Raw genomic sequence first — 21,922 nt, forward strand, 5'->3', positions numbered from 1 at the left:
AGCATATAATCTTTCATAGTATTCTCTAATAATTCTTTATATTTCCATTGTATCTTTTGATTTTTCCTTTTCCATTTCTGATTTTGTTTTTGTGTGTACACTCTCCTATTTTTTCTTGCTAAGTCTGGCTATGCATTTATCTATTTTGTTTATTTTCTCAAAGAACCATCTCTTGATTTCATTGATTATTTCTATTGTTTTTTCTTCTCAATTTTATTTATTTCTGCTCTGATCTTTATTATATCCCTCCTTCTACTGACTTTGGGAATTATCTGTTCTTTTCCTAGTTCATTAATTGTGAGTTTAGACTGAGCATATGGGATTGTTCTTGTTTCTTGAGGTAGGCCTGTATTGCTATAGACTTTCCTATTTAAACTGCCTTTGCTGCATCCTATAGGTTTTGGACTCTTGAGTTGTTGTTTTCATTTTTCTCCATATATTGCTTGATCTCTGTTTAATTTGGTTGTTGAGCCATTAATTATTTAGGAGCATACTGTTAGGTTTCCATGTGTTTGTGGGTTTTTTTGTTTTCTTTGCATAATTTATTTCCAGCTTTTCCTACCTTTGTGGTCTGAGAAGCTGGTTGGTACAATTTCAATCTTTTACAATTTATTGAGGCTCTTTTTATGGCCTAGTATGTGATCTTTCTGGAAAACATTGCATGTACACTTGAGAAGAATGTATATCCTGCTTCTTTTGGGTGGAGTGTTCTGTAGATGTCTGTTAGGTCCATCTGTTCTAATGTATTATTTAGTGCCTCTGTCCCCTAACTTATTTTATGTCTGGTTGATCTCTTGGTTTGAGTGGTGTGTTAAAGTCCCCTAAAATTAGGAGACTTTTCTGCTTCCCCCTTTAATTCTGTTGGTATTTGTTTCACATATTTAGGTGCTGTTATTTTGGGTGCATAGTTACTTATAATGGTTATATCCTCTTGTTGGATGGACCCCTTTATCATTATGTAATTTCCTTCTTTGTGTCTTGTTACTTTCTTTGTTTTGAAGTCTATTTTGTCTAAGTACTGCAACTCCTGCTTTTTCTCCCTGTTGTTTGCATGAAATGTCTTTTTCCATTCCTTCACTTTTAGTGTCTGTATGTCTTTGGGTCTGAAATGAGTTATTGTAGGTAGCATTATAGATGGGTCTTGTTTCTTTATCCACTGTGCCACTCTGTGTATTTTGATTGGTATATTCAGTCCATTTACATGTAAGGTGATTATCAATAGACATGTGCTTATTGCCATTGTATGCTATAAATTTGTGGTTACCAAAGGTTCAAAGATAGCTTCCTTACTATGTAACAGTCTATCTTAAGTTACTGATTACTCTATTTCAAACACAATCTAAAGGTACTTTTTTATCCCCTCCCATTCTTCTTCTTCCTCCTCCACAAGATATTAGGTGTCATATTCTGCCGTCTTTGTGTATCCCTCAACTAACTTAGTAAGTAGTTGATTTAATTTTGTATTTTCTTAGTAATTAATTGGTCTGCTTCCTTTTTCTGTGGGTTTTTTTTCTCTGGGAACAGCTATTTAGCCTTAGGAGCATTTCCATCTAGAGCAGTTGCTTTAACAGATTCTGTAGGGGTGGCTTAGTGGTGGTGAGTTCCCTCAGCTTTTGCTTATCTGGAAATTGTTTAATCCCTGCTTCAAATTTAGATGATAATCCTGCCAGGTGAAGTATTCTTGGTTGGAGGCCTTTCTGTTTCATTACATTAAGTATATCATGCCTCTCCTTTGTGGCCTGTAAGGTTTCTGCTGAGAAGTCTGATGATAGCCTGATGGGGTTTCCTTTATAAGTGATCTTTTTTCTCTCTCTGGTTGCTTTCAATACTCTGTCTTGTCCTTGATCTTTTCCATTTTAATTATCATGTGCCTTGGTGTTGTTTTCCTATAGTTCCTTTTGATGGGTGATCTCTGTGCTTCCATGACCTGAGTGTCTCTTTCCTTCCCCAGATTGGGGAAGTTTTCAGCAATTATTTCCTCAAAGAGTCTTTCTATCCCTTTATCTCTCTCTTCTTCTTCTGGTACATCTATAATGTGGAAATTGTTTTGTTTGGATTGGTTGTACAGCTCTCTTAGTTTGTTTTCATCACTAGAGATCCTTTTATCTCTCTGTTCCTCAGCTTCTTTATTTTCCTGTTCTCTAATTTGTATTTAATTTACCATCTTCTCTACCTCATCTAATCTACTTTTAAGTCCCTCCATTGTATGTTTCATTTCAGATACTGTATTCTTTAGCTCTGAGTGGCTCTTTTTCCAGATTTTCTGTCTCTTTGTTGAAGTCCTCCCTGAGGCTTGAATATTTTTCTGTAATTCTGTGAGCATGTTTATGAGTTTCATTTTGAAATCTTTATGAAGAAGATAGGAGATTTCAGTTTTACTAAGCCCTTTTTCTGGTGTCTTGTCTTGTAGTTTTGTTTGGCCCAAGTTCCTCTGCCTCTTCATTTCTTTTAGTGTTTTCTATGGAATAATGGCTTTGGGTAGGAGGTGCCCTCTATTGCCCAGAAGCTCAGTTTCCTGTGTAGGAGTCCAGCTGTTGGTGTGCTGTGGGTGTGGCTCCTTTCTACCTTGCTTGTAGTTATCTGATTTCAGGTGGGCTTTGTGTGCCATCTGCTGATGGTGCGAGAAGGGAGAATACTTGGGGCTGTGTCTCTGGAGCTGGGCAGATCTGCCCTTCCTCCAGCCTGCCACCATGGCAGGGGCCACAGGCAAATGTGGCTGGCCCCAGCTTGGAGGAAAGAAGTCAGCTGGTAGGGTTTCTGCCTTCCCAGCTGTAATGCCTACCTCTACTTCCAGGCCAAGTGGGCTATTCCCACAGGGAGGAGCCACAGTGCTGTGCGTCTGGAACTGCCTTGGGCAGAGCTACCCTCCCATTGGCCTGCCATGATGGCAGGGGCAGCAGGCAAGCAGAACTGGCACCTGCCAGGAGGAACTGCATTGGGGAACCTTGGGACTGCATTGCCAGTCAGGGGGATGAAGCATATGAAGCTCCTGAGAGTTCCCAACCTGCTGGGCTGAGTGGGCTGGGTATGTGTTGTCCACCTGCCCTTTCTCCTGAGTAGAGAGCTCTGTGTAATCTTTGCCCCTGAAGTGCACCTCTCACTGCTAGGATGTCCTTCAAACTGCCCCCTTTTCTTTTGTCTTGGCAGCCAGTAATGTGTACCTGTTCTCCACAAGTGGCTGGAATCTTAGTCTCTCCAGATATTCCTCCTGTCTTTGCTTTCCAGCCCCACTAATCTCCAGAGCACCATGTAATGTGGGTTTGTGTTCCCAGACCAGATCTCCAGGGCCAAGTGTTCAGCTGTCCTGGGCTTCTACTCCCTCCTCATGCTGCTCCTTTTCCTCCCACCTGTGGGTTGGGGTGGAGGGAGGGCTTGGGTCCTGCCAGATCACAGCTTTGCCACTTTACACTTTTCTATGAGGTCTCCTCTTCTTCCCAGATGTAGGCAGTCTGTTCTGTAGTTTTCAGGTCATTTTCAGGATTAGTTGTATTTGCTGTATTTTTGTGTTTTATATGGTTTTGAGAGGAGGTTTCTGCTTTCCTTCTTACACCACCATCCTTTTTTTTTCTTCATCTTTTCATTTTAGTAATGGTATCCTTTGAAGCACAAGTTTTTAAAATTATTGTAAAGTCCGATTTATCTATTTTTCTTTTGTCTTTTGGGCTTTTGGTGTCATATAAGACAACTTTGCCTAATCTAAGGTCATGAAGGTTTTCTCCCATATTTTATTCTACTAGTTTTATAGGTTTACTTTCTTATATTTATGTCTGTGATCCAGTTTAAGTTATTTTTACGTATATGTAAGGACAGGGTCCAACTTCATTCTGTTGCATTTGGATATTAAGTTGTCCTAGCAGGATTTGTTGAAAAGACTATTATCCTCCTATAGAATTGTCTTGACACTTATTGAAAATCAGTTGACTATTAAGATAACAGGTTTATTTCAAGATTCTCAACTATTTTCCAGGCTCACAGAATTTTAGAACTAGATAGTCCCATTCAGGTCATGGAATGTAGGAGTTACACACTCAAGTGGACTGCAAGTGAAGTCAGGCATTATGAATGAATGAAGTGGGCCAGGTATACTTGGGGAGCATTGCCTTCACCCAGTAGTTGCCATATGGGAATAAAGGATGAGGTTGGTCTTATTTGTTTTGATTTTGCAAAAAAAGTCAGATATTTAATTTTTTCTGGTAAGGTATTTTGAGTTATATTTAAGCAACAAATTCAGTAAAAATAAAAAATTCTAACTAGTCAAAGAAAACACATATTTAGGTACATTTGGCCCATAAGCTAACAGGTTTCTATCCCTGAAACACTTCAGTACTTTCATTTGTATAGATAATGTTGCCAGGTCTCAGAGAGTTTAGCTACTAGGTTTCATTGTTCATTTTTGGGAGACATAGATCTAGAAATTGAAACCTATACATTCTACCTCATGTTAGATATGACTCATATACCAATATTGTAAGAATTCACTATTTTTCTAATAATATTTTCTCATTACCATGACTAAATGTTGTCTGTTCCTTTAATATTAAAAAAGGACAAAAAAGTACCACTTTTGAGATGTAGAGCTATGTTCATAATCAATTAAAAGGGTATATCTAACTTGTTTTCAGAAATACAGTAGAAAAGCTTTGTTTTTCACCTGACGTTAGACATAAAAGCAGTGCACAACTCTTCTCCCCTCTCCCCCAACACACACACACACACACACACACACACACACACACACGCACGCACACACGCATGCACGCACGCATGCACGCACGCATGCACACACCGTCTCCTACCTGATAGTGAACAAGGCATGCTTGTGAGAGTTTTCCCTCACTTGGCATGGTTGTAAATATACCACATATGAGAGCATTAGAACTCATCATTCACAATTTTCTCTGCTCTGATTTGTGTTCAAAGCCTTTGTCAAGAGCAAATATTTCCATCCTGAAATCCTTTCAATGGCTTATTTTCTCATTCCAGTAACCACTCCTGGAGGGACTTTCCCAACTCGTGTGTGAGAATCTATTGAAGAAATCTTAGTCTCCACCAATATTAATGTGCTCCATTTCCCAACTCTTTCATATTTGATACAGTTCAGCAAATGTGTGATGAAGGCAGACGTGTGATGAATAGTTATAAGACTACTGAAATGAGTAAAAAGCCTGACAATTCAAGAGAAACATGCTAAGCAGAAAGAAATATCATAACTAAAGGCATAAATAGACTGAAGTGGAACAGAATACCGACTTGTCACTGGGGAGTTGGGCGAGACTTCACATTATGTGGACATTTGTGTATGCAGGTCAAGTGAACAGCACTTACCAGGACAAAAATGTGCAAACACGTAGACATTCCGAGCTAATGGACTGCATTTACACTAGGTTAAATCAGGCCAAAGATGAGGGAAAAATTCAGTCATCCTGAATCCCTTACTGCCTACCATCCACCACCAGAGGTTTAATATTTAAACAAAGCAACTGGATAATTTGGAATTTTACTTTTCACTCAGTTATTTGGGATAGTCAAAATATGCATTATGCCAAATCTTGAGACAAAACTCTTTTCCCTTCCTTATTTGTGTCCATGTGACAGGAGAAAATTTGAAAATAATAAAGGAATTGGCCATTTCTTCTCCATTTCATAGAGTTACCTTGGGTAAATATGTTTTTGAGAAGATACTTCTACTGCTTGATAAGATTCATATTTTTTCTTAATTTGTCAGAGGAACTTGTTCTTGAACTTTTGAGAAAAGCTTGTGTTTTGGCCTGAGAAGCAGATGCCAAGATGGGTTTAAATGAGCAAGGATTTAACTTAATTATATGAGCAAAGATTTTAATTAGGAGCTGTGAGAGAAAATGGGGAAGGACTGATTAAGGATAGGAACACCATCACACAGGAATTCTGTCTGTCCCAAGTGAAGGGAAGATGGAAGGAAGTTTGGAAGCAAGCATTTGAGATTCTGTGCTGTCTGAGGAGGTTTGGCCAAGTCCCTTAGTAGTCCTTGAGCGTAAGTTGTCTGGTAAAGGAGTCCCGTATCTCTCAGAAGTGAGACTGCTTTTGGTATCTCCACAATACCCAGACTGTGGGAGCAGCTTGTGGGAAGTAAGAGCCATGCACAAATGTAGTGATGGATTTCAGATTCCAAACCTCTGGGTCTTGGTTAATTACACCCCCTTTAGTTGGAAGTCTTTGAAGCACTGTCTCATGGCAGACAAAAATGGTAAGTTCATTAGGATATAGATTAACCATAGTAAGAGACCTCAGAGTACAGTTGTTGAAGTTTGAGAAAATTTTTCTTTCTCTCAGGTTGGGATTTCAAGCTGGGTATTGGGTACCCAGACTCCTTCTGTCTTGTTGCTCTACCATTCCAGCATGTTACCATTAGTCACATAATGGATGACAGCAAAGATGGCTCATGGGCTTGTCTATCTTCCAGCCAAGTAGACAGAGGAGATAGAGCAGGAGGGAGGGAAGCACCTTTTCCTTGAAGGGCATGAGCTGGAAGTGTGACACCTCCCTTTCTGCTCATAATTTATTAGCCAGAACTCAGTTATATTATTATTTGTCACTGCTCTAACAAATGACTACAAATTTAGTCGCTTAAAACAACAGAAAATTATACTTTCACTGTTCTTTCTCAGTTTTCCTGAGCTGAAAGTGAGGTGTCCACGTGGCTGCCCTCTTGGAGGCTCTAGGGGTCAGTACTTGCATCCCCCAGCTTCTGGTAGTTGGTAGCATTCCTTGGCTGTGAACACATCGCTCCAATCTCTTCCTGTATAGTTACACTGCTCTCTCCTCTTCTGTGTGTAATTTTCCTCTGCTTCTATTTTGAAAGGACTTTTGTGATTGTCTTTAGGCACTGCTTGGATAATCCAGGATCGTCTCCCTATCTCAAGATCCTCAAGTCAATTACATCTACAAAGAGTCTTGTTACATTTTTGAGCACTTTGAAATCCAAGAGAGGTGGTGGAAGTGTATTGTGGTTGCCTGACCACCATTTACCATGCATTCCCCAGTTTTTCTGGTAGCAATGCTCTTATTTTCCTGTGAGCAGATATCTTCCCCCCAAATGTCAGTCCATGTGGTGTGTGGCCCATGTAGTCTGGGCCTGGCCAGTTTGTATTTTTCATTGGTTCAAGGTTGAGCTTGAGAGCCAAAAGACTCAAGACCATGGGACTTTGATGGAAACAACAGAGAAGGTGATTTTCTCTTTCCATGGGGATTGCTGAATTGGTAGACATAAGTTAGAATTACTGATAATGATATTTCCACAGGATGTGAAAATCCTGCCCAAAAGTTCAGTCAACACACAGGAAAAGGGAGCTGAGGGATAGGGAGAAACACGTTCTTGATTAAATCATTAAGCACCTGGATCCAGCCACACCTGAACCAAATAAGCCCGAGGACTTTTTTTTTACATAAGCCAGTAAGTGGCCGGTCCCTAACCTCTACTTTTAGATGTTCTTTTGCCAGTTAGGGTTAGGTTCTGTCACTTGAAACTAAGAGGCCTGACTAATACAAAGTTGAGTGGTATGCTGAAGGAAGTGCATCAAGTTTTAGGTGAAGCCAAGGCTAAAATTCAGATGTCTTTCCTTTTAAACTATTCTGTTATGCTGCTTTTCCTTCATTTCACATAATAGCTGTTGACTAATTTCTTTTGATTCTACCATAAAGTGGAAGTCATTTAGTCCCTCTAGTCAATCTTGGTTTTTTTTAAATGGCCTGAGTTTTTATAATTTCTTCTCATCTGGCCTGCAGGTATCAACAACTTATCAAAGAATATCATTGACATATAGAATTTGTGACAACATTGAAGATCCTAGGTTTGTTTGAGAAATTAGGAAGAAAAGAGGGTAATTTCATAATGCCAACAAGAAGTAAGGAAGAGATTGCTGACTTTTTTAGTTGTTGTTTCTAGTAGACTTACAATGCAATAAAAATTAGTTGTGCAATCATTTAGCCCATGTGGTTGATATTAGACTTTTCAGTCAAAACTGTTCATGTCTTCAGGAGGCTCTGACACTTTTTATTTAAATGAAGGATGATGCTAGATGTTGAACTTAACCTTCACCCTGAAGTTCTTTCAAGACTATTCTGAATAGTCCTGTTTTAAGAAATTCCAGATGAATTGTGCAAACCAAGATGAAAGACAGATCATACAAGCAGCTGTGAATAAGAATTATGCGGAAGTATGCAAATTTTAACCCCGCTGTTGATGGAAATGTTAACCTTATGTTTCAGTAATAATGGTAACTGATCTGATTGGGCCAAGAAGTGCAAAGGGCATTTGGAGTCAAGAATTAATAAAAAGTAAAGAAGGCTTTTCTTTCCCACAACATCAGATTGTCTGAATACTTATTCAGTGCAATTCACCATAAAAACAATTATTAATAATGACATGTTCATGGCACAGGCATTTGGTATTAAATGTAAACCTGTTTTATAGAAATTTGATCCTCACACTCCCATTAAACAGGGTAGTGATCTATTTTTTTTTAGAAGCTGCATCTTAAACTTAAGAAACCTTATGACAGAATTTGGTGGCAAGAATGGGTCAAGTCTCTCTACGTTTGGAGGGGAAGAAAGAGAAAGGAAGTTCGTGGAATTGAGATAGAGGTAAGGTGAAGACTCCAGAGCTGGGCAAAGTTCTAGAAATCAGAATAGCTATCACTAACTGAGTAGTCACTATGTGTCACTCACAATAAAGCACTTTATAGGCTACAGTATCATTAAAACCTCAGAAAAACCCAGAGGAAAACAGGTTTCCCAAAAGTTTCAAAGCTGGAAAGAGGTGGGACAGAATGTACTCAGGTGTGTCAGAGCTTAGAAATGCTCTTGTTACCTTACGGGTGCCCGCAAACCTCATCCTGTAATGTCCACTACGCCACAGCCCAGGGTGCCACATTACCTCTTATGTAACCGAAGTCTGTTAGGCTGACTTTGGATTATCTTCTTTTCAGATCTTTATTTCTTCCTTGATTTCTTTTAGTTTTTAAAAATCAACGTTTACTTTATAAGGAATATATAAAACTTTGTAAAAAATAAAATAAGCTATTGCAGGTAAGAGTAGAGTTTGCTTTGCCTACCACTGCTAGCAGTCTAGCCTCCCTGCCTTTGTTGGGGCTCCACGACGGCCAGCTCTTGGGGCTCACCTAGCTATGTTTCACATGCATTTCTCCTGCTGGAAGAGTTTGGGAACCTCTCCAGGAGGTCTCGAACTAGGTCCTGTCTTCCTTAGAACCTTTTCTCTCACTCTTTTACCATCCTCAGGATTCTCCTTTCATCTCATGGTCTAACACAACTTCCAGCTCCAGCCATCATGCTGACTTCCAGCCAGTAGGAAAGGAGAGAAAGGGAAGAACAGGGCATGTTCATTCTCCTTAAAGGTGTGAATTGAAAGGTGCATGCATCACTTCTGCTCACATCTCCACTGGCCAAAGAAAAATCAGATAGCTGCCCCTTTGTGTTAGTATACAGTTATGGCAGATATTGCCGATAGTTTGCCAATTCTTCTCTTCTTTTCTCAGTAATAGACTCCCGAATTTTAGATGCACTCATGACTTCTAGGTGAAAATCTGCCTTACCTAGCCTCCCTGGCAGCAGTACTAGATGTAAGCCAGTACCCTTTCCTGCACTCTTCTGGTCTGACAAAAAAGTCTCAAAGCTGACTAGCCAGTCTATATGCCTGGCCACTTGAGTTTCTATAATTCACTTCTGCTTACAATTTGGACCTAGTACTTAGAAAGTCCTGGAACAAATGTCTGGGGAACCCTGGTCTGTACCTGTTTATAGAATATGGCCACCCCAGCTCAAGAGAGGCTGAGCTTGGAAAGTCGTATGCTCATCTAAAAATTGAGTGTTTATTTTGAAAGGAAGAAGGGAAAGATGGAAATTGTAGGGCAACTGGAAATCTCGATAATATTGGTCAAAACATATGCAGTGGAACAGTCATGCCCAGAGTGGAACTTTGTAACTTTAAATGTATATTTTAAAAAAGAAAAAAATAATAATGAACCCAGAACTCAGGAGTTTGAAAATAGAGTAAACCCAAGAAAGTAAAAAGTAGTAGCTAATAAAAATAGGAGCAAATGGTAATGAAACAGAAAATAGGCAACAGAGATGATCTGCAAAAAAGTTTCTTTGAAAAGATGAATGAAGTAGAAAACCATCTGGCAAGACTGAGAAGCAAAGAAGGGAGGGACACGAAGATGCAGTTGAGTAAAAGGGACACTGTGAAATGGGACAGTGACTTCATGTATTGTAAGGGTTATTATGAGTAATTGTATGCTAATACATCTGAAAACTTAACATAAAATTGATATTTTTCAAGAAAAACTGTAAATTACCACCATTGATTTGAGCAGGCAAGAAGGACTTAGAAATCTGTGAAAGCACATGATTTCAGAGCCAAAAACTTATGTACCCTCTCCTGCCTTCTAACATTAAGCATACACTCTTATGGTTGGGTTTATTTTTTTTTAAGGGTACAAATAGATTGTTACTAAAAATGTGGCCTCAAGTTGCCACTGTAATTGTTTGGAAGTATTATGTAAATGTCTAGAAGAGATAGTTTCTCAGATCCCCAAATTCACTGTAGTTCTAAGTGTTGAGAAGTTTGACTTCCAAAAGAAAAAAAATGCTAGATTTTAAAACTGCAACCATCAGTTTTTAAAAAGAGTGAAACATCTTTTTGGATACATGGGAGAAATATTATAAAAATAATAGGTAGCACTTAGAAAAAATTTTTAATGTGCCAAGCAATATGCTGAAAGCCTTGTGTGGAATTTCTCACTTAGACATCAATATAACATGACATTATAAATTAGTCTCAATTTATTAGTGAGGAAGTTGAATTTCAGAAAAATTAGGGAACCCATAAGATCATCTAACATATAAGCAATGGGGAGACTAAAAATAGACTTGTGCCCTTAGATATGTGCAGGACACTATCAGAAGGACAGTTAGAATGCAGGGCCCCAGGCCTCCAGGAGTCCATAATCTTTCAATCGAGGTGACTGTTGTAGGCTCTGGAGGAAAATTCAGTTAAGTCTCAAAGTCTTAGTTGTGATTTTCTTTATGCATGAAATCTAACATGGGTGTGTCATTCAGAACGGTTAATACCTCTTTTTCTTGGTAGCGACAGAACTGAAAATTCTCAAGGCACTTTCCATAGAATATATTACTCATTCAAGACAAATGCACTGGTAATTCTTCTCAAGGTACATAATTATCACAAGGGGATTATTTTATAAAACATGGACATCGGAAGATATTTTTTTGAGTTAGAATTGAATATGAAAATCTTCAAGTTAAATGGTGTTATTTAGTGCCTTCCATTTTTAGAGGAGAGTAAAAAATGTAGTTATTTAGACTTGTCACTGTGGATGTACTTTAAAGTGACTGTGACAGTGAATTTTATTCTAGAATTATTTTTGATTCCAAAAAAAGAAACACACATTTGAGTCACTTACATATCTGTAGATACAACAAATGGTATGATTTCGTCATTAAGGCAGTCCCAGTCATGTTATATACACATCGTGCATTTGCGGGGTGGTTTCACTCTTCAAGTACTTATTATGAGGTTCTTGAAAGGTGCATGCATCACTTCGGCTCACATCTCCACTGGTCATGATATGAGGTTAGCTCATCCTCCTGGCCAAAATTATTTTATGAGCTTCCTCTAAACAAAGTGTAATTTTACCATGTCAGTCACAGGCCACTGCTTGGTTATAGGTCAGGGTAGCAGTTAGTATTTAACCTTTATCACCAGGCCTGAGACCATTTCAGTGTATTAGAGTCACCATTTATCATATGTTAGATCAATAGTTCTCAACAGAGGAATGATTTTTCCCTCTAGCAGGGAAAATGTCTGAAAACCTTTATAACTGTTACAATGGGGAGGCAGGAGTGCTAATATCATCTTGTGCATAGAGGCCAAGGATGCTGCTAAACATCCTTCAATGTACAAATAGACCCACAACAAAAAATTAATCCACAGCAAAGAATTATCTGGCCCAAAATGTCAATAGTGTCAACATCAAGAAACTGTGTTCTAGAAGGAAAGCATGGTGCACTCAGTTAAATTTTTCTTTTTCTGTTAGCATATGTATGGAATACCTAAGAATATTGAATTTAAGGTTCAAGTTGTATAATCCAATACACAGAGAACCCATGACAGGTTAAGTACATGGGTGGAACTTCCCTAATCTGTCTAACCTGTCCATGAGTTTTGGTCACGGCATGAGGCCAACTCTAGAACCAGTTGTCAGAGAGCAGGATTCCCCAGGACCTTCACTTGTCTGTCCCCCTCCTCCTTTGCCAACAGCACTTTTTCTGTTCAAAGCTTCATCTAGTAGAAGTTTCTGTGATGATGAAAATATTCCCTATGTGTGCTTTCCAATATGGCAGCTGCTAGCTACGTGTGGCTATTATGTACATGAAATGTCAGTCGTTAGTGTGCCTGTGGAACTGATTTCTAAATTTTATTTGACTTCACTTAAGATTAAATGAAAGTAGCCATGTGTGGCCAGTGGCAGCCAGAGTGGACAGAGTGGGTTTCACATCATCACTCCACCTCTCCAGGTCAGACCTCTTCTTGGGTCTGAAATCAGGCATGGGGTGTCGTTTTTTCAACTCCCTCACATTTTGCTCCTAAATCTTTGGAGAGGGATATTTGAACTTGAAAGGAAAGGTGGGGAAAGAGGTTCTCATGTGAACCAGGCCTCCAAAGAAATATCAGCAAAAAAAAAAAAAGGGATATTTAAACTCTTTTCGTTTATAAATCTATATGATATATAGGCTGTTCTGCTATATATTATTTTCCTAAAAGAATGCCTGTCTGTGTCCTAAACTTAAGCAGTCATGTAAGTTCCTTTCTTTTATACTGATGCAATCTTCTTAAAAAGAAGACTGGACCGTCCAAGGACAAGTGACTGTCATTCCAGGGGAACTGATAAGGATACTTCTCATGGCTTCAGGTCCCTCCCCTGTTCTCCTCCCTGACTCTTCCTCTGCCTCGCCTCCCTTTGCCTGCCCTCCTGCCTTCCTCTCATTCCTCCTTCCCCTTTTCACCTTTCTCTCCCCTCTCTTCCTTTTAACCTCTACCTATCTCTTGGGTTATGAACCCTCTACAACTTGGCCCATGGTTATTTCTCCTACCTTAAGAAAAGAGCACAGTGAATATTCTTTGGTAATCTATGTCACTGCCTAACTGGCTAACAGGAGAAATATTTAGAACTGAATGTGCCATGTCCCTTTACAGGATAAGATACATATGGTTGTGTGGATTGTTAGTGTAGGTCCTCTGAAAAGCAGGCATCAAGACAGGATCAGATACGTGAGCACTTCACTGGGGAAAATGCCTGTGAAGGAATGTGGGGAAGGAACTAGAGAGGTGAGGAGGTTCATTAGAGAAGAGGGAAGGAGAGAAGCCTGGGCAGGAGGGGTTTAGACAAGTGTTCTTCAGCATAGTTGAAGGGAAATCCTGCAATCACAGTTGCCTGTAAGAATGGCTCCCATCTCCCAGTCTGCCTCAGTGTCCCTGCTGTGCACAGTCACTGGCTAGGAGCCAATGGGAAGAATGGCATCAGTGTAGCACACTGGACAGTCAAAGCTCAAATGCTGTGACTGATGACCAGCCGTGCCCCCTGCAGTCGATCTGAGAGGTGCCCTCTCCTGGGCAGCACACCTAGATATATCTAAATTGTTCCACTCTTGGTGAGAGAGGAGCAAGACCCTCACACCAGGAACTACATCCCAGTTGTGCCCCATGACTAACCTGGTAAAGTACTAGTTCAGAGGAATCTTACAGAATATTTTGGCCCTTCTGTTTTCCATGCTATCCACGGTTACTACACTGAGGTGCTTTCAGGTCTTCCCAATCCTCAAGCCCTTATCACACATGCGTTCCTTCTTCCTGGAAGGAGTCTTCTCCAAGCATTTCCCAGAATCAATTTCATTGAATTTCCACTATAATGATATATAAGACTAAAGTTAATGAATGCTTTTCTTTTTGCATGTAAATGAATATTTCTAGGAGTTTTAAATGGCCTCTAGGAAAGCGACCTTGGTTGCTGTCTTTCAAATTTGGAATTTGAGATAGTTCCACCAAACTCAGAATGAAGTTTATCTTTGAATTCTTTATGAAGAAAAGATTTGCTACACCAGTGAGGCATGTGCATATGATGGCGGGGTGCCTACAATTTGTAGAGTTTCTCCTGGGCCAGAATTCTTTCTCATATTCCCATCTCCTGGAAGCTAACCTTTTACTTGTGGTCCTTATAGGAATGCCTTTACCTTAATCACTATAGGGATTGGCAGATAATGATATATTTTTATTTGTTTAATATTAATGGGCTCACTAGGATGGGCTCATTCTAGGCACTGTTCTAATGACTTGATATGCCACTAATTTATTTAATCATCACAATGACAGTATGCAGTGGGTACTTTTTTTACTATCCTTATTTTATAGATGATAAAACTGAAGTCCAGAGATGTCTAGCCATGGTGAGTGTCAGGTAAGGACTTGAAATCGGGTTGGCTGGCCCAGTGTAACCACTGCACTACCCTGCCTTCTGTTAGCTAGGCTACCAAGTCAGAACACTTCTGACCCTAGGTCACCAGAAATGGAGATGTGGCCCACTTCGACCCAATTACACTTCCCTGTAATTTTGCTGAAGCCAATGGGGGGAAATGTCTCAAGGATCTTTAGTTATAAGAACAGTTGTCAGCCCTGAGCATCCCTTGTTCATCACCGAAGGAGGGGGCTCATCTCAGAGGAGACAGAGCCCAGCGAGGAAGACAGAGCTGAGGGAGGGGAGGTGGCGATGGAGGCCTGCGGGTGGCATTTAAAAAGAGTGTATTAGGTTTTAATTCACTATCATGAGTATTTTCAAATGTACACAAAAGTAGAGGGATAAGTATAATGAACTTCCCATTCTTGACATACGCCCATCACACACTTTTAGAAATTATCAACGTTTTGCCAATATATCCCTCCTTGTGCCCAATGTCCCAATGTTTTTTTTTCCTTCTTTTTTGCTAGAGTATTTTAAAGCAAAGTTTAAACATCACTTCATTTTTCCATAAATAATGTAGGTTGTATCTCCATCAGATAGGGAGTTTTCAGAAATGTAACTACCATGCTATTAACACACACAGCAATATTAATGATGATTCCTTTGTCCCAGTTTTTTTTATCACTGAATCTGGCCCTGCCACAAGCCAGTCAATTCCTTTTTCTGTTTAAGACAATTCAAGTTGAAGTTTCTATTATTTGTAACCAAAGTAGTGTGTTGAATAGAATACCAGAGAAAGTTCGAATTATTTAGGGGAGCACACATTTTTTAGGTGGACTTTGAGTGCATACATTAACATGTACCTAATTAATGTAGTGATTAAGAATCATTACATAAATAACTAACCCTTTATAGCATCATAATTTTTCATAGTTGGCAAAATGTTTTCACATGCATTCTGTTCACATTACTGTGTTAGAGGGGTAATGATTATCATCCTCAGTTTAGGTGAGGAAACTAAGATACAGATCAGTTTAGAGACTTCTCCAAAGTCAACCAAAGCGATATGAAGGGTCATAATCAGAGCCGCCTTCCTCCTGACACTCAGATTGGCCCCCAGGGACTGTTGCCTCTGAGCCTCTGTGAGTCACTGGTTCCAGGACAGTATAAGCAAGGAAATTATGTATATTAAGAACAATTCAAGTGTGTGTGTGTGTGTGTGTGTGTGTGTGTGTGTGTGATAATGCAAAGTTATAACACAAGAAAAATAATCTGTTATCCTAGATAACATTGATGTATAGTTTCTATTAAAAAAGATACTCGGCAAAAATTCCCCCCCAAAATATTATTCGTCCTTTTAATGAGATGCTTACCCAAGAGCACTTAGCTTTGATCTCGTGAACCAAGGTGAAAGTCAACGAGTTCCCTGAGAGAACCTGCATCTCAAGACCTTTCAATTAGACCCCTGCTTTCCAGAGTCTTCGCCAAGAAATCCAACACAGCAAACTGTCTTCTCCATTTATTTAATTTGGAAGGAGGAAGGCCCAAGCTGACCTGGCAGGATTTGAACTCATGGTTCCAGGAAGTCTGAATGAGCTAGAGATAATGCCTGGCTGTGGAACATTACTCCTGGCAGGGAACACATGCAGCTTCAAGCTTGTTTACACTGACAAGGCATTTTAAGATAAGGGATTAAAATGCTCCCTAAAAGCAGAGAGTCTTGGTGTCTGCCTTGATGCAGAGAGGTAGATCATTCCTGAACACTTCTGAAAAAGGCCTTTGTTTGGTACACAGTGTGAAGGAATAAGGAACTTCTCATCTGTGACCAAACAAACAAAAAAAAGCGCAAGCTGTTCTTCCCTACACTAATATGAGTAAGGCTCAGGGAGAGACAGGTTCACACTACTCCAAGAAACAATTAAAAGAGGTAATTTTCTCCTCCCTCAGGCTCTGTGGTAAAGTGGTTACAGTCAGAACTGAAGAGAAAGACTGGCAGTTTCTCTTCCCGGCTTAGATAATCATTTCCTGGTTGTCCTTAGGCAGATTGCCTCTCAATTTGAGGAGCCTTGATTAAGAGTGTCTCAATTTACCCATCTAAAATAATAGCTGTTTCATCGGGGATATTGTAGGGCTTAATTAAAGCCTGTGAAGGGTAATGAGATCCTCAGATAAGACCCTGTATAAACACTAAGTAATATGTGTCTGTGTATGTACTTGCCACATACAGACAGAGGCCTAAGTCTACAAAACTGGATTATCTGACCCAGTTGTTTTCTTCATCACATCCATGTGCCTCATGCTCATCCTACCCTGGGAACATAAGTTCCCTTAGGCCAGTGCTTTCCAAGGATTGCCAAATGCTGAGGTAAAGCATTTTGGTTAAGTGTTGAACGTCACAGCCAACTTCAGGTCACCTGCTTTTTTACAGTGTTTCTCAAACCTCAGGCATTCGTTTCCCAGCTTCACAGATTTTACTATTTCTGCGAAGCACCTGTGCCACTGTTTACTTAATATCTTTAAGCTAGGTTATTTTTGGTTTAAAAAGTTTATTTAACACAGAAACTTTGTTTGACTATTATTCATAGAAAACTAGTGTTTTCTAATATACATTAATCTAAATACATACCTGTTAGAATTTTAAAGGCTTAGTCATGTTATTTTTAAGTAATCTTGCATACCATCCATTTATTGTATCACATTTAGATGAAGTCAGAAGCTAAGATAACTGAAAGTTGCCTATAATCCGACTGTTCATCATCCCAACACACTTTGAAGCTCTTCTTTTGACAGCTTTATCAGTGAGCAGTTGCTGTGTACAAACTCCTTAAAACTCAGAGGATTAGAGCAGTAGTCATTTATTATTACTTAATAATTAATATTTATTAAATAGTAAATACAATAAATTACTTAACGGGTCAGCGAAACAGTTCTGTTGAGCTGGGCGGGCTTGGCTGTGTCTTGCCTGGCTTGCTCGGGCGTTGGCGGCCAGCTGGCGGGTTGGCTGGGGCTGGCTAGGCTAGGATGGTTCCGCTCACACATCTCTTGGCCGTCTGGCTTTGGCTCTGGTGTAATGTGTTAACTGGACCACAGGTCTTTAATCTTCTAATAGGCCATGCTAGACGTGATTCCGATTTTCAAGGTTCCAAAAGAAAGCAGAAATTATAAGGTCTATTGAGACCTACCCTGGGATCTGGAACCACCTCACTTCTATCACATTTTATTGGGCCAAAGAAAATTGCAGTGCCAGCCCACATTCAAACAATAAGGAAATGGACTCTGCCTCTTCATAGGCTATTAAAGTCACGACCCACTGGGCATTGACTCAGGGTGGAGTGAAGACTTGCAGCCGCTTTTGTAGTCAAGCTGCCATCGTAGCTTTAACTTTTGTTTGGGTTTGGCTTAGGAAAATATTAAAGGGAATGTGCCTTTCTTGAATTCACATGAAGTGACAGAGGGAAGATGACACAGAGTTAAGAAACCTGGCTACTGGACTCCACTCTTTGTAGTAGAAGTGATGTTGGACAATTTCAATGTCTCTGTTTTAATTTCCTTATCTATAGAGGGGAGGAGTTAGGTGACCAGGAATCACTAAATCAAGGGCCTACCTAGTATGGCATATCAATAAAGATTAGGTTTTCCTACAGTCCAAAGCTGCTAAGGTGGTACTAAAAACCCATTAGGGTCCCACATTCCTCCACAGAAATATGCAAAGGGGCCTGGATTTTTTTGTATCAGACTGTGGAATAATTTATACTTCAGTTTGTTGCCAGAAACAATAGACAATAACTCAGCAATTAGTGGAGACCAACAGCTGGGTGTGATACCAACACAGGCAGACAGTTTAATAGAAAAACCAGGGAAAGAGACAAAGACAGTCCTGCTGAAAACACTGTCATTTCAGGGTGAGAGTGCACATGCCCAAACTTTTTAGAAAAAAACAAAATTGATAGGCTTTTAGCAAGTCTAATCAAGAATGTAGAGCACAAACTGCTAAATAAAAAATGAGAGCAGGGGTATTACTAGTAACTTTACAGAAATAGAAGTGATTGCAAAAGAACATTATGAACAATATCATGCCAACAAATTGGCCCAGATGAAATGGACAAATTACTAGAAAGATACAAACTACCAAAACTGACTCAAGAAGTAATAGGAAATCTGACTAGACTTATAACAGAAGATTGATTTAGCTAGTGAAACAGTTCCCACAAGGAAAAGCCTGGAGCAAATGGCTTCACTGATGAATTCTAGCAAAAATGTAAAGTAATACCAATATTTTGTAAATTCTTCCAAAAGAATAGAAGAGAAGAGAATATTTCCCAACTAAGTCTATGAGGCCAGTATTACCGATATCTAAACCTGACAAAGACATCACAAGAAGACTATGGCCAGTATCTCTTGTGAATAAAGACACAAAATCCTCAATAAAATGCTAGCAAACCAAATCCAGAATACAAAAAATAGTAGTGTACACTATAACAAAGTGGGATATATTCCAGGAATGCAAGTTTACGATCCAAAAACCAATTAATGTAATATCCTATATCAGTAGAACTAAGGACAAAAAAAAAAATCATGTCAATGGATGCAGAAAAAACATTTGACAAAATCCAAAACTGCTTTATGACCAAAACCCTCAATAAACTAGGAATAGAAGGGAATTTTCTTATCTTTATTAAGGGCATTTACAAAAAAAATGCATAGCTAACATTATACTTACAGGTGAGACTGAAAACATTCCCCCTAAGATTAGGAACAAGACCATCATCCATTTATGCCACTTAAATTCAATATTATACTGGAGGTTTTTAATTGGAAATTAAGCAAGAAAAATAAATAAAAGGCACCCACATTGAAAAGGAAGAAGTAAAACTATATTTGCAGACATCTTGCATATAGAAATCCCTAAAGAATGTGTGTGTGTGTGTGTGTGTGTGTGTGTGTACACACACACAAATAAAGGAGTTCAGCAAATTTGCAAGATAGACCAATATACAAAATCAATTGCATTTCTGTACAGTAGCAATGGACAGAGTGAAAATGACATTAAAATATGAATTCCATTTACATTACCATTAATGTAAATTATGTACCATTATGAGTAAAAAGTAGGAATAAACTTATCAAAGAAGTATAAAACTTATATTCTGAAAACTACAAAGAATTACTGAAATAAAGAAAACACAAATAAATGAAAAGTTATTCCATGTTCACGGATTGGAAGATATAATACAGATTGGCAGTGCTCCCCAAATTAATGCACAGGCTCACTGCAATCCTTTTCAAAAAAAGAAGAAGGTCTTAGAAGGAGCAAGAAGTTTAGGTATCATATACTAGTGGGTGTAAATTCAGGCTCTATCCACTGTTGCTGTAACCTTGCACTTAACAATTCCCAGGCCTCAGCTGCCCCATATTTAAATGAAGACAACAACAGCTATCCTGAAAATTTGTTGAGGAGATTAAATAAAATATGATTGTAAAGTGTTTAGTATATTGAAGGCACTCAACAAATACTACTTTCCTTCCTTCCTTTTGTGTGGCGGAAAACCTAGGCATAGAGTGTAAGAGGCTATGGAGTACAAGAAAGTATTTCTTCAAGTTCATTAGCATTGGGCCAAATCTACCATCCTGTTCCATATTGCCACTTCTTTCTTTTTTAGAATTCACCATGTGTACTCTCCCTGTATTCTGAGAGAAGCATGATTTACAATCACTATGAGAGTAGGTGATTTAGCAAATTGTGTTTTACTTCATTTAAGGGAGAAAAAAAACCTCCCTACCGCCACCACTTTTGCTACCAAATAGCATCAACCTGCTGCTTTTGGATTTCACGATAAATTGGATAAGAAGGATAAAGAAAATTATTTGTCCAGAAAAGATATAATTCAGCTTTAATCCTAGAAGTGGTCCTAAAGCAGAATTTGGTATCACACCCTGTTTATACAGGCGCTACAAAGGACAAGTTACGAGGTGTTCTGGGTGAATACAGAGTGGGAGCACCTGACTTGGTCCAGTTGGCTCCTGAAGTACCCACATCACCATTTCTGTTTCCTCCCACCCCTCCCCACCCAATGGTTTGAAATTGGCCCTTTTGAAGTGAGTCTTTTAAACAATCATTTGCTCTCTTTAAAAAGTTTTAAATGGCTGTCTCAGGAAAAGTGAAATCGATATTCTTTCAGCCCCAGCTTTTAGGAGATAGTCTCTCGCCATAAATCATGGGCGTAGTGACACCAGAATAATTCATTGTCTCATTACATTTACATATGATGTGCCACATTGTTCCGAGGCAGAGGTTATCTTCCCTGCCTGGGATTCCATCCAGAAACAAATAAAAGACCCAGGAGCCTGATGATTTCATGGTCCGTTTATAGAAGCTCTTGTGGATCAGTTTCTGTCAGTCAGATGCTTTTTCTTTACAGTCCTTCTGTGCACACACTGCAGGGATATATCAGTCCAGCAGAAGAATTTCAATAACCTTTAAAACTTTAATTGTTGGAAAGGCATCTGTCTAGATTGAAGATATTCTCTGTAGTTAGGCTTCCCTTTTTTTTTTTTAATTAAGGTATCATTGATATACAACCTTATGAAGGTTTCACATGAGCAACCTTGGGCATTATGGTTACTACATTGACCCCTATTATCAAGTCCCCCCACACACCCCACTACAGTCACTGTCCATCAGCCTAGTAAGATGCCATAGTTACTGCTTGTTTTCTCTGTGCTATACTGCCTTCCCGGTGACACCCCTATATGATGTGTGCTAGTCATAATGCCCCTTAATCCCCTTCTCCCTCCCTCCCTACCCACCCTTCCCTACTGGTTCCCTTTGGTACCCCTAGTATCTTCTTGGAGTCTGTGAATCTGCTGCTATTTTGTTCCTTCAGTTTTGCTTTGTTGTTTTACTCCAGAAATGAGTGAAATCATTTGGTACTTGTCTTTCTCTGTCTGGCTTATTTCACTAAGCATTATACCCTCTAGCTCCATCCATGTTGTTGGAAATGGTAGGATTCGTTCTTTTTATGGCTGAATAATGTTCCATTGTGTATATGTACCACATCTTCTTTATCCATTCATCCACTGATGGACACTTAGGTTGCTTCCATTTCTTGGCTGTTGTAAATAGTGCTGCGATAAACATAGGGGTGCATATGTCTTTTTGAATCTAGGATCCTGCTTTCTTTGGGTAAATTCCTAGGAGTGGAATTCCTGGGTCATATGGTATTTCTATCTTTAGTTTTCTGAGGAACTTCCATATTGCTTTCCACAATGGTTGAACTAATTTATATTCCCACCAACAGTGTAAGAGGGTTCGCCTCCACATCCTTGCCAGCACTGGTTGTTTCTTGCCTTTTGGATGTTGGGTATCCTAACTGGTGTGAGGTGACATCTCATTGTGG

The 21,922-nt window shown here is 39.3% G+C and overlaps 1 long non-coding RNA gene across 1 annotated transcript in view; it reads right to left on the bottom strand.

Annotated features, from left to right (window-relative positions):
* Window positions 1–17,472: 17,472 nt before the first annotated feature.
* LOC130684946 (uncharacterized) overlaps window positions 17,473–21,922 on the bottom strand; it is a 37,614-nt gene continuing 33,164 nt past the window's right edge. Inside the window, exon 3 of the long non-coding RNA XR_008999360.1 lies at window positions 17,473–17,640. This is a non-coding gene — a long non-coding RNA (uncharacterized LOC130684946). The remainder of the gene's footprint in view (window positions 17,641–21,922) is intronic.

The sequence above is a fragment of the Manis pentadactyla genome, chromosome 1, assembly GCF_030020395.1.
Source record: "Manis pentadactyla isolate mManPen7 chromosome 1, mManPen7.hap1, whole genome shotgun sequence".
Taxonomy (NCBI): Eukaryota; Metazoa; Chordata; class Mammalia; order Pholidota; family Manidae; genus Manis; species Manis pentadactyla.